This window comes from Dermacentor variabilis, chromosome 11, assembly GCF_050947875.1.
Source record: "Dermacentor variabilis isolate Ectoservices chromosome 11, ASM5094787v1, whole genome shotgun sequence".
In the NCBI taxonomy this organism is placed as follows: domain Eukaryota; kingdom Metazoa; phylum Arthropoda; class Arachnida; order Ixodida; family Ixodidae; genus Dermacentor; species Dermacentor variabilis.
This window is the reverse complement of record NC_134578.1, coordinates 49,232,336-49,245,583: the sequence shown is the minus strand read 5'-3', so window position 1 is coordinate 49,245,583 and position 13,248 is coordinate 49,232,336.

Genomic DNA, 13,248 nt, shown 5'->3' with positions numbered 1-13,248 from the left:
CTTACGTAAGAAAGGCTTCAGATCTATGACAGGGACAGTAGCCGTAGGAATAATAGCTAGTGATGTGAGTGATGCGGCCATTTTGTCAGCTACTACATTACCATCGATGCCTTTATGGCCAGGTATCCAGCATATTACAACATGTCTATATGATAAATAAATACCGCTTAAGAGTGAGTAAAGTTCAATTAAAACAGGGTTTGTAACCTTTTGTAAGGATTTTGTAAGGGGTTCAATACGTCAGATTTAGAAAAAGAAGGACCAACAGCAGCATGAGATACGCCAGCATGTGATTTTGACGCGTCTGTGTAGAATTCGGAGCAGCTGTACTCCGATTGAAGTTCACGGAAATGCATAGCCATTTCGAGGTCATGAGCGTGCTTTGTGACCTTTACAAAGGATACATCACAGTCTATCACCTGCCATTCCCAGTGTGGTAGTAGCTTAGCTGGAGGCATTCAGCGATGTTCGAGAATTGGGACATCCATTTCTTCGCTTAGCTCTCTTACACGCAGTGACAAAGGTACTCTCATAGAGGGTCTATTACGAAAAATTGTTTCACACGTCAAGTCATTAGCGGTTGTGAAACACGCATGTTCCTTACATGAGCGAACTTTAAGAAATGGGTAAAGCTGATGTACGTTCTCTGAAAATGGAGTGACCACTCATCTGACTCGACGTATAGACTTTCAACAGGGCTTGTTCTAAATGCGACAGTGGCCAGGCGGATACCGAAATGGTGAACGGGGTCTAACATCTTTAGCGCACTCGGGGCGGCAGAATGATGTACTACGGCACCATAGTCTAAGCGTGATCGAACTAGGCTCCCGTAAAGATTCAGTAAACACTTCTTGTCGCTACCCCATTTTCTGTGGGATAGTATTAATAAGTTCATTGTTTTTCGGCTTTTTGCTTTAAGACATTTTATGTGTGAAATGAAAGTAAGCGTGGAGTAAAGTATAACACATAGAAATTTGTGCTCTTTCTTGAGAGGAATTTGTTGTCCGCCCAGTTCTACACTAGGAACTGGGACCAGGCCTCTCTTTCTTGTGAAGAGAACACAAGTACTTTTGTGGGGGTTGATTTTAAATAAATTTTGGTCTGCCCACTTGGATACCTCATTTAAGCTCTGCTGTACCTGTCTTTCGCACACTTTGAGGTTGCAGGATTTGAAACCTATTAGTATATCGTCTACGTAGATGGAATAAAAAATGGCTGGTGGCAGTGAAGCACGAAGTGTTGTTATCTTAACAATAAAGTGTGTGCAGCTGAGCACACCTCCTTGGGGTACACCGGTTTCCTGTATAAAAGGACGTGACAGTACATTACCGACTTTTACCAGGAAGTTACGATTCGACAAATAGCTTTCCATTAGGTTTAGCATATTGCCATGAATTCCCATTTCTGATAAGTCCCTCAAGATGCCGTAGCGCCATGTTGTGTCGTACGCCTTCTCCATATCGAGGAATATAGATAAGAAAAACGGTTTGTGTACAAATACGTCACGGATACATCCTTCAATATGTACAAGATGGTCGATTGTGGACCGCCCTTCTCTGAAACCACACTGATAGGGATCAAGCATTTCGCTCAGTTCAAGGAAATGGGTGAGTCGCCGAATAATCATTTGTTCAAATACCTTACAAAGGCAACTTGTGAGGACTATTGGGCGGTAACTTGCCACTGAGGAAGGGTCTTTGCCTTGTTCCAAAACAGGGATCACAATGGCTTCTTTCCATGCCATTGGAAGGTATCCTACAGCCCAAATGGTGTTGAAAAGTGCGAGTAGTGTAACTTCGGTGTCATTCTGTAAGTTTTTGATGATTTCATACATGATTCTGTCAGATCCCGGTGCAGAGCTCTTGCATGCGCTCAAGGCAGCTCTCAACTCGGCAATACTAAAAGGACGGTTGTACGGTTCATTCTGTTGACAATTTCTTGTGAGTGGCTTACATTCTTCTATTTGTGTATATTTGAGAAAGAATTGAGAATAATGCGTTGATCTCGACACGCTCTCAAAGTTCTCCCCAAGTGAGTCTGCCTGATCTTGCCTTGTGTGTTTGTCAAAGGGAGTGAATATGTTTGTCGCCCTCTTATCCTATTAACTATGTTCCAGACTTTGGCCTCATCTGTGTACGAGTTGATACTCGATAAAAACTTCTGCCAACTCTCTCTTCTGGACTGTCAGTGGGTTCTCCTGCCTTGGGACTTTACTTTCTTAAAGTTGACAAGATTCACTGCAGTGGGTGAAGCGCGTAGCAACCCCCACGCTTTGTTCTGTTTCCTACGAGCGATTCTACATTCCTCGTTCCACCACGGGACACGCCGTTTGCATGGCAAGCCACTTACTTCAGATATGCATTTAGAAGCTGCATCTATCAAGAACTCTGTGAAATACTCCACTGCAGCATCAATTCCTAACGAAGACATGTCAGCCAATGAGATACTAGTAAGAGTTCGAAATTTCTTCCAGTCAGCTGCATCAATCTTCCACCTAGGAGCCTTTGGTAGATAGTCGTTTTCTTTGGGTCATCTTAGCAGTATGGGGAAGTGGTCGCTCCCGTAAGGATTGTTGGTAATATCCCGTTCAAGTTCAGGCAGTATAGACAGGGAAACTATGCTAAGATCAATTGAAGAAAAGGTTCTGTTTGCAAGACAGTAATATGTGGGTTCCTTCTTATTCAACAGACACGCACTAAAAAAAGGAACTGTTCAACGAGACGACCTCGCGCATCTATACGAGAGTCGCCCCACAGGCAGCTGTGGACATTGAAATCGCCAACAACATATGGTTCAGGCAATTCATCTATAAAGGACTGGAATCCATGTTCCTTCATTTGATAATGTAGGGGTATGTAAAGCGAGCAAATGGTGATGAGTTTGTTTAGGAGGACAACTCGAACCGCCACTGCTTCAAGGGGCGTTTGTAGCTGTAAAGATTGACACGCTATACTTTTATGAGTGACAATCACAACACCACCCGATGATGCGACGGCATCATCTCGATCTTTGCGAAACGTAACACACTTTCGGAGAAAGCTTGTGTGTTTTGTTTTAATTTTAAGTGTGCTTCCTGTAAGCACAGCACTTTTGAATTGTGTTCGTGGGTAAGTTCTTGCACATTATCAAGGTTTCTAAGAAGATCTCTGACGTTCCATTGAATGATTTGTGTATCCATATTTAAAGTAAATTGGTGCTGTGTATACAGAAACAGAAGTGATGTTTTAGATTGCAGAGCTCTTTCAAGGACCTGTAACGGGGATTTTGCCCTTTTTGGAGCGTTTGAGTGAGCCTCGCCGCCCCTTGGGCGCTTGGTGCAAATGAGGATAGGTGTAGTGTCCATTGCCTCTTGTGAGGCGCCGGACACGCGCTCTTGCGAGCGAGAAGTTTCCTGAGAGAGTCCCGCCTCGGAGGGCAAGGCTCCTGCGCCCACCAGCCCGGAGGTCGATGGGGCTGCCTGTGGTATCGGGCAACGCCGGCTATTGCCAGCGCTGGAAGGGGGCCGGAGAGGCTGAGGCAGCCTTGGCTACGCCTACCTTCGGGGTCGATGGTCCCTTCTTCTGGGTTGGCGGAGCAGCGCTAGCTGCAACCACCGCGGGGGCAGATGGCGTAACTGCCGACTCACTGCTTGTGGGTCGGACAGCCGCCGGAAGCCGTTGTGTCACTGCCCCCTGACGCGTCACATCGGCAAAGGTTTTCTTGAGCAGGTATGAAACCCGCCTGCGTGCCTCCTTGAATGATATATATTTTTTTACTTTGATCGTTACAATTTCTTTTTCTTTTTTCCAGGATGGGCACGACCGCGAGTACGCGACGTCCCCCCTATCACAGTTTACACAGTGGAGAGCATTCTCATAAGCTTCACAGGTGTGTTCATGGGCACTGCATTTCGCACAAGTTTGGCGGCCTCAGCAGCTCGGCGAACTGTGGCCAAAACGCTGGCATTTGAAACATCGGAGCGGATTTGGCACGTACGGCCTAACACGGAGCTTGATGTATACGGCCTCGATTGACTCGGGCAAGGCACTTGAACCAAAGGTGCTTCGTTGAATTAGACACTTGAATTAGGTGCTTCGTCTGAATCTCTCTGCCATCTCACCTCATCTTAATTCTTCTGACATTGATCAGATTTTGCTCACTGAAGCCCTCCAGAAGTTCCGCTTCAGTCAGCTCAAGCAAATCATCATCCGACACAATACCACGAGTGGTGTTCATTGTACGCTGCGGGGTTACTGTTATGTGGGTCTCCCCAAATGACACTAGTTTCGGTAGTTTCTCATATTGTTTCAGATCGCGGAGCTCCAAGAGGAGGTCACCGCTTGCCATCCTCGACGCCTTGTAACCTGGACCAAAAACATCAGTCAAGGACTTTGAAACAAGGAAAAATGGTTCGCACATGGTTTGTCTGACTTTTAAGAGTGAATAACGTGGAAGCGGGGGAAATTCTGGATTTGGTGTCCTAAAAACTGGAAGAGATCTTCGGTGCGCCCTCGTTTCTGAGGACGATGAGAAAGGGGGGGGAAGTAGTTTCCATGAAAATATATAAACATTCGGCGACAGCGCCGACCGCCCACAACGGAGCCCAACGAGGGGACGCGGCAGAGCTTGCATACAAGTCTGCACGACGCCAGTCGTACGCCGTCACTATAACCAAATATGGTGTACCCAAGGTTGGATAGCCACACAGGGCTAACCCTTGCCGCCAAGGAGAAGGAAGTAAATAGAAGAGAGAAGGAGACAGGAAAGATGAAAAAGGCGACAGAGAAAGACGAAGATCGGGAAGGTGGGCAGTAAAAGGCGGCTGCCGATTTCCCCAGGTGGGTCAGTCTGGAGGTGCCGTCTATGTGAAGCAGAGGCCGAAGAGGTGTGTTGCCTCCGCTGGGGGGCATGCCGGCTCCGAACACCCGGCATCGGCTCAACCCCCAGGATCCCCCTTTCCCCAGACACGGCTAAGCCGCGCACGGCTACACGCAGGAGGGGCCAACCCTCGTGTGCTCGGGTACGTGGTGTCGCAACACACCAAACGCCTGCTGACGCAGACGCCCCTGCGGGGACTGTGCATATTTTGACGAGTAAGTTTTTGTGCATAGTTTTCAATGTGAAGGGTGAGAGTGCTAGTACGTTTCCTGAGCGTTCGGCTGAGCTTGTTCTATTTGTATTTGCGTTGCAGAATGGCGAGGGCTTCCCACATATGCAGTAACTTGCTATCTGCCTCCTGCAGATTGGCTTCCTCAGCCACCAATTTAGTGGCTTCGTTCGTGTCTTGCAGCAAGGATGCGACCCAATCTTCGGAAGGGGGTCGGGTACAGGAGAAAAAGGCGACGGCTCTGGCCTGCCGGAAAGCGTCCCAGTTAGTTATGCGGAGTTCACGGCGGGCCCGCTCGAACTGCTGCTTGGATTAAATAGTGATCGCTGCCCAACTTGTCGTGTGTTGATCCAGTCTGCTTGTGGAATTTGTTTTGTGAATGTCAAGTCCGGAGTAGTGTCTCTGCTAACGCTGTTTCCCATACAAGTGGGACAAGATGGATCCGTAGCGTGAGTAAGACCTAGATTTCGTCCGTCAAGCTATAGTTGTCTTCCCTTTCGGCGGTCTATTTGGTATCCCCATGCCACCGCAGGAGCGTTTAGGTCTCCTACAATGAGCATACGGGCTCCCCTGGCCACTTGATCCGCTTTAGTGAAAAGTCGTAGAAACCTATGTTGTTGTTTGGGGCAGCTGTACACATTGAGGATGAAGAGGCTCTGTTGCGTGCGCCTTGCAGACGGGATGATCTCCAGGAAAATGTGGGCTGCTGTATGAATGCCTGTGTGATGCTGTATGACCGGAATGTTTCGCTTAACCATTGTGGTTACTTGGGGCCTGCGGTCAGAGTGAGCGCCATGGGTGGTGCGATCATTATATTATGTAGAGGGAAATTTCGAGCAAGTGCATCGTCTCAAATAAATTGCCAACGTTGCTGACATATGCTTTGAAAACAGGGATTGCGCAGACAAAAGTGTCCCCGCACTTCACGCGTCGAATTGCGATATACATACGGAGATGGCTTCTCTTGTGGAACACATCTCGCCCGTCCGCATATTTTCTACAATTTCACCGCAACCGGGCTACCTATGACCACGAAAGTTGCTATGGATCTTCCCTAACTCATCCGGCACCCGATTTTACCAGCGGAAGACCCCTGCAAGTAACAGTTGTTTGGCAGTTAGCCCTTTTATCCTGATCAAGCCGGGGCGCCACGCTTGCCTAAGGGCAACCGGCGTCTCGCCTCCGCCGCGGCCGCGTTGTGCGGCGTTTGCCTGCCTCGCCTCGCCCGAGCCCAGCCATGGAGTACGCCGTAGAAGGCGAAGACATTGACCCAGCCGAGCTGTCTGACGGGACGTGGAAGACGGCCCTGGACATGCAGCAGAGATATCGACGCCGGACCGGAGCCGCATCGAGGCCCGACAACGGAGAAGCCTCGCCGAAGGGTGAGCCAACACCGATACCGCGACGACGGGCCCGCCCGCCTCCGATCGTGCGCCGTCGACCCATGCCACGCTTACCAGTGGACGATTACAAGGTGGTCTTTCGACCGAAAGGTGCCGTCAACCTGACCGAGGTTGGGCCAGCTGTACTCGCGGACGCGATATGCGCCGCCGCCAACCTCGACGTTCGCCAAGCCCTCCCTATTGACCAGGTGAGGATCCACCCCACCAACAACACGATCACGGTCAGTACCCCGGACCGGCAGCGTGCCGAGGCCTACTACAACATCACAAAGCTGCAGCACGCTCAGCATAAGCTTGATACGCCTGTGACAACGTACATTCCGGCGCCCGACAACTCGGTGCGAGGGGTGGTGTACAGGGCATACAGCTATGAAACGGACCAAACCATCTACGCCGAGCTTCGCAACAGAAATCCTGACCTGACAATTGTGAACGCGCGGAGAATGGGCACGACTCGCCACTTCGTGATCACCTTCGCCGGAGTCAAGCTCCCGAAATTCGTACGTTACCTGGCTTTCACGTTTGAAGTATTCCCGTTCCGAGAACGGCCGGAGGCCTGCTTCAACTGTTGGAAGCTGGGGCACCGAGCAGACGTGTGCCCTCAACCCCGACCGACAGAACCAAGATGCCGGCGCTGCGGGGAAGAACACCCTTCGCCACCCAACGGAGAAAAGCCAACCTGCTCTCCCTCTTGCGTAGTATGCGGTGGAGGCCACCCGACCGGCAGCAGGAGTTGCAAATATCGGTTTATCCGAAAAAAGCAGCCCGCCAAGCCAGCCAATGCTAACACCACGCCGTCACCATGTGGAGGAGACGAAAACGGCAAGAAGGCGTCGGTGAGAACGTCCAGACCACAGGAGCGGGGTCAGGTGAGCGGACAGAGCCGAACCGAGTCCTTTCCACCTCTTCGCGGCCGGAGCGATAGCGTGAGGCACCGGTCGGCGTCCCGGCCACCAGGAGACCGCTCGAGCTCCAAGAGCACACAAGCCGCCTGGGGAACAGCCAAGCCTCAGCCGAAGCCCCGGAAGAAGCTGCCCCAAAACCCGCAGGTAAGGGAGCTGGCGGAGCAAATGAAATTACTCCAACAACAATTAGCTGCAGCTAATAACAAAATTCGACAATAGAAAATGGACATACTCCTAGTAATGCCCCCAGCACAAAAAACGCGAGCGAGATCGTGGCTTGTGCTAAGCGTGGAGCGGATGCAGAAAACGACATGGAGGTAGATGGTGCGCGCCGCACTAAACGGAAGGCGGAAGGCCCCGCCGCAGTACTTGTCGAGAGTGTCGCCGCGCCGGACCCCCGAATTTCAAAACTGGAACGCGTGATCGAGAGTATGGTTGCTCAGCAAGCCGCCCAAAACAAACAGCTGGTAGAAAGTGTTGCCGCTCTTAGCTCCGCCATGACTGCAGTTATGTCCCACATTGGATTAACCACTGCACAACCCCAATCCCAACCGCAACCTTACCTTCAGCCTCAGGTGGTAACTCCGCCTGCACCAACGCCAGAACCAAACATGCTACGCGATTCTGTGACTCAACGCGCTTCCGGAGTGCTCACAAAAACACCTAGCACGGTTTCACCGTGCATGAAACCGCAAAAACAAACGTGATGGCCAAAGCACCAATCGTAATCTGGCAGTGGAATCGCAGGGGCTTCCGCCGTAAACGCAGGTCTCTGGAATACACGCTTCAAAATCACCAAACCAAACCTGACATAGTTGCCCTTCAGGAAACTGGGATAGCGGCAAAATTATCAGGTTTTGCGGCTTACAATGAAATTACCGCTCCAGATATCTCTCCGGCCACGGCGATCATGGTGAACAGAAATCTGACCGCCAACCAATTAAACCTTGAATTCACGGCGGTGTCATACACCTTCGTTGAAATCCTGCCAAAACGACGATCGGACCAAACGCTCTACATTCTGAATGTTTATAGCCCCCCTAGGGATAAAAGCCTAGCAGTAGCTACACTAATAGGCAAAGCATATAAAGCTGCAAAGCATACACAACTCGTGCTGCTGGGAGATTTTAACGCGCACCATTCGGCCTGGGGCTACCAAAAATGTCAAAAGAAGGGCACTAAACTCTGGGAGACCGCTCAAGACCTTGGTTTTACTCTTCTTGTTGACCCTGAAAGACCAACCCGCATAGGCAATAGCGTGAGTCAAAACACCTCGCCTGATTTGACTTTCACCAGGAACATAGACAATGCCATCTGGGAGAATACCGAACTAAACGTTGGTAGCGACCATTACATTCTTTCCATTACGGTACCCTCCAGAGGCTACAAGCGAAATAAGGTGAAAATTAAGCACACTAGATGGGACGCTTTCCGGTATGTTCGCAATAGACGCGAACCCGCAACCATTACAAACCTTGAAGAATGGATATCCACTCTTCTCAAAGACGCAGCTAACTCGACCACGGAGGTAGACCAGGAGGAGGACGGCCCGGCTCCAGATGCTAAATTGGTTCATCTATGGTCTGCGCAGCGGAGTTTGCAGAAGCGCTGGCTCGCGCAGAAACACAACCATGGCCTACGCAGACGCATCGCGCAACTGGAACGGGATATCGAGAAATACTCACGAAAGCTCAGTCAGGAACACTGGCACCAGCTATGCGACCGCCTTAATGGCCAGCTAGGGTGCAAAAACACCTGGTTCCTGCTTAAACACCTACTTGACCCTAGTCAGACTAAAACAGCATCACAAAAGAACCTTCAGAGGATCATACACTCTTTCCCGGGAGATAATGATGCCCTTTTTGAAGCTCTAAAAAACCGCTACTTTAATACAAGCACCGATATTCCTCTACCCGTAGCTTATACCGGAAAGGAAAACAGGGAACTAGACAGCGACATTATGGAATGTGAAGTACGTGCTGTCCTAAACAACATCAAGACAACAGCGGCGGCTGGCGAGGACCGCATCACCAATAAAATGCTACGGAACCTAGACGATCAGTCGGTTACCGAAATCACAAATCTTTTCAACATCCACTGGAAAGAGGGAACTGTACCCACCAGCTGGAAACATGCAAACGTAATTTTCATGCCCAAACCAGGCAAGAAGCTGGAGCTAGAGAATCTCCGCCCTATCTCCTTAACCTCTTGCCTGGGGAAGGTTATGGAACACGTCATTCTTAACAGGCTAAACGAGTACACTGAAAGCAATGGGCTGCTGCCCCATACGTTGATAGGCTTCAGATCAAATCTGTCCACTCAAGACATTATGTGGCAAATACAGCACGATATCCTACATCCGGGCCCTATAAGAGCCACCCGTACAATTCTAGGGCTGGACGTGAGTAAAGCATTCGACAATGTGTCACATGCTTCAATACTCACAAATCTAGCCCAAATGAATGTCGGGAAGCGCACTTACAGCTATATTACAAGCTTTCTCAAGGATCGCACTGCAGAAATACATTTTGGGGACATTAAAAGCGGACAATTTCAATTAGGTACAAGGGGCACCCCTCAGGGTGCGGTCCTCTCCCCCTTCCTTTTCAATGTGACCATGCCAAACCTGCCTCCATTACTGGAAAGCATTCCGCATATCAAACACTCCATCTATGCCGATGATATCACCATCTGGACCAATAGCGGTTCCGATGGAGAAATCACGGAAGCATTACAAGCGGCCGCGGATACCGTACAAAATTTTGTGCGACAGAATGGTCTAGCGTGCTCGCCGACGAAATCGGAGCTTCTCGTCATCCGTGATAAATCAACCAAACACGCCACCGAAAGGGACGCCACCTTCCCTATACGAGTCAGTATGGAAGACGGCCCAGTTCCGCCCGTACTGACTATAAGAGTCCTGGGCATGTTAATTCAACATAACACCCATAATTCTGAGGCGATTGTCCGATTACGGACGACAGCCCGCCAAATATGTGGCCTAATCAGACGAGCAGCCACACGACACCGCGGTATGAAGGAGGCTGATATCTGCCATTTGACGCAGGCTTTCCTGATCAGTCGCGTCGTGTATTCCTTCCCTTACTACCACCTACGCCTTTCTGACAAGGAAAAGGTTAACAGCGTCATTCGCACAGCTCATAAAGCTGCCCTTGGTCTCCCGAGGTATGCGAACACTGAACGATTACTTGAGCTAGGTATATACAACACCCTAGACGAACTCGTGGAGGCCCATAAAACAGCCCAACGTGAACGACTCTCCCGCACCGCAACTGGCAGAGTTATTCTAAGTAAACTCGGGCTGAATCCCGTTATGAATTCAGCAGGAAGAACAACATTACTCGGTGCGGTCAAAAGCCGTTTGGTTATAAAACCATTACCCAAGAACATGCTCTCTGGGAGACACGACAAGAGGCGGCCTGCCAGAGCCATGGCCCTTCAGGAAAGGTACCAAAACAACCAGCACACCGCTTATGTCGATGCAGCAAAGCAAAATCACCAAACTTACGTAGTGAGCGTCGTGACCGGAGAGGGAAGTATCCTCAACGCCGCGACCATAAAAACAGCGTCCACCGTGGAAGCGGAAGAGACTGCCATTGCTTTGGCCATCATGAATCCCTCCGTGCAAACAATCATAAGCGACTCCAAAAGGGCAATAGTCAACTTTTCGAGAGGCAGCATAGGCGTATGTGCAGCGCGAGTCCTACGGGACTTTAATAATGAAAACACTGTTGAACTCGTATGGGTCCCTGCCCATTCGGGGAATCAAGGGAATGAGGAGGCGCACTGGGTAGCCCGAGGTCTAATCAACCGGGAGATGTGCCCCTCAGACTCGGATCCCATGGATGAGGCACCGACGACATACCAGGAAATAACAAACTATTACAAGCAAAAAAGGCGAATTTACCCGCCTCCAAACGCAAGCCTCACGCGAGCGCAAGCCTCGATCCTGCGTCGAATCCAAACTAAATCGTTCCCCAACCCACATTGGCTATCCATAATTACCAACGGGCAATGGAACCCAATATGTCAAAATTGCACAAATCAAACATTGGCTACCCAAAATCACATTCTTTGGGGGTGCGAGCGCTTACCCCCTCCCAGGTCGCTCCTGCCAGCTCCCTCACAACAGACGTGGGAAGAGCTGCTCAGAACGCCGGAAGAAAAAGTACAAAAAGCCCTCGTTGCCTGGGCCGAAAGGGTCGCTCCTCGTGAGGGGCCATTCTAGGACTCGGGCCTGCCAGGTCATAACTGAGCAGAGTGTCAATAAAGTTGTTACCACCACCACCACCATACGGAGATATCATAAGAACCCAACAAACACTGACACCGAGGACAACATAGGGGAAATTAGTTGTGCTTAATACGTGAAATAAAGAGACGAGAAATTATTGGAAATGAAAGTGGATTAAAAATCAACTTGCCGCAGATGGGGAACGATCCCACAACCTTCGAATTATGCGTGCGATGCTCCACCAGTTGAGATACCGCGGCGCCGTTTCTCCATCCACTTTCTTGGGTACTTATGTTTCCTAGTAGAGCCCTGGGAGTGTGAGCCAGCGGCACCAATCACAAACCTTGGCGATGGATGTTTTCTTTTTCTTTTTTTGATGGAGACACGGTGGCGCGGTAATTCAATTGGTAGAGCATCGCACGCATAATGCGAAGGTTGTGGGATCGTTCCCCACCTGCGGCAAGTGGTTTTTTCAACCTCTTTTATTTCCAATAATTTATCGTTTCCGTTTTTCATTTATTAGGCACAAGCAATTTTTCCTATGTTGTCCTTGCAGTCAGTGTTTGTTGGCTTCTTATGATATACATACGGAAAGGCCTATAACGCTGTTGATACCGCTGCTAGGCCACAGGTCTACGCAACACGTTTGTTTTAGACAGCCTCTTCCGTCGATCTGCTGCGTACAAGAAAAGACGTCTGCGCGAAAAGAGTTCTCATTAAATACACCGCACTAGATACAAAAGAAAATAATAGCTGTAACTCGCGAGCGAACTGACATGATTGGCGCAGAAGAGGCCTTCGTGAGCTTGAATCGCTCGGCGCGAAGGAGGGACTCACATGCCCGATGATCGAGTGTCAGATGACTCCAGTGCGACCATATACAACGTGAAAATAACAAACAGTGGTGGACATGCATGTTCGTTGAACCATGGACCAGATCTTTTTGTAGTCGATCCGGCCGCTGTGCATCGGTGGACCCGAAACAACGGTGCTTGCCGCACCGTCACCCATGTCTACAGCTGTACGGCCGCTTCGCTGGCCTTTGATCCAAGGCCAGCCATGCCGGCGCGACCACGTGATTAAACATGGCCGCGCCCGTGCGCCGCTGCTGAAAACCATCTACAGCCGATATCTGACAGGAAAGGCGAGCGCGCCTGTTTTATTTGCTCACGATATAAAATATGGTTACAACCTGCACATGGAATCCTCACTTATCCATGTATATGGCGTGCGCTGTCTTTCTTTTCTGTTTTCATTACATTTATGTTAGTTTTGTTTAATATCGCGATTGGATATTGTGTGCGATCCCGCGCTACAGCTGAGATGCATTTTTTTTTCTGCAGCATAAAATGTATTTTCAATCCAGACGTATAGGTTTCTAAGAAAGTGAGCTCATGGGGTAATATTTTAATTCAGAGTGACCGCCTGTTTCTACAACTAATGCTAATCGTCTTATGTAGAAGCACTTCCCACGGTTCCCTTTGCAGATGTTTATAGAATAGGTATCATGCATTTTGGGTTCAAAAACCTTGATGGTGATTGACATGACCTCATTTTGCTTCTCATGTGTAAGAAGCGCAACCTTCGCTTGAGCACTAG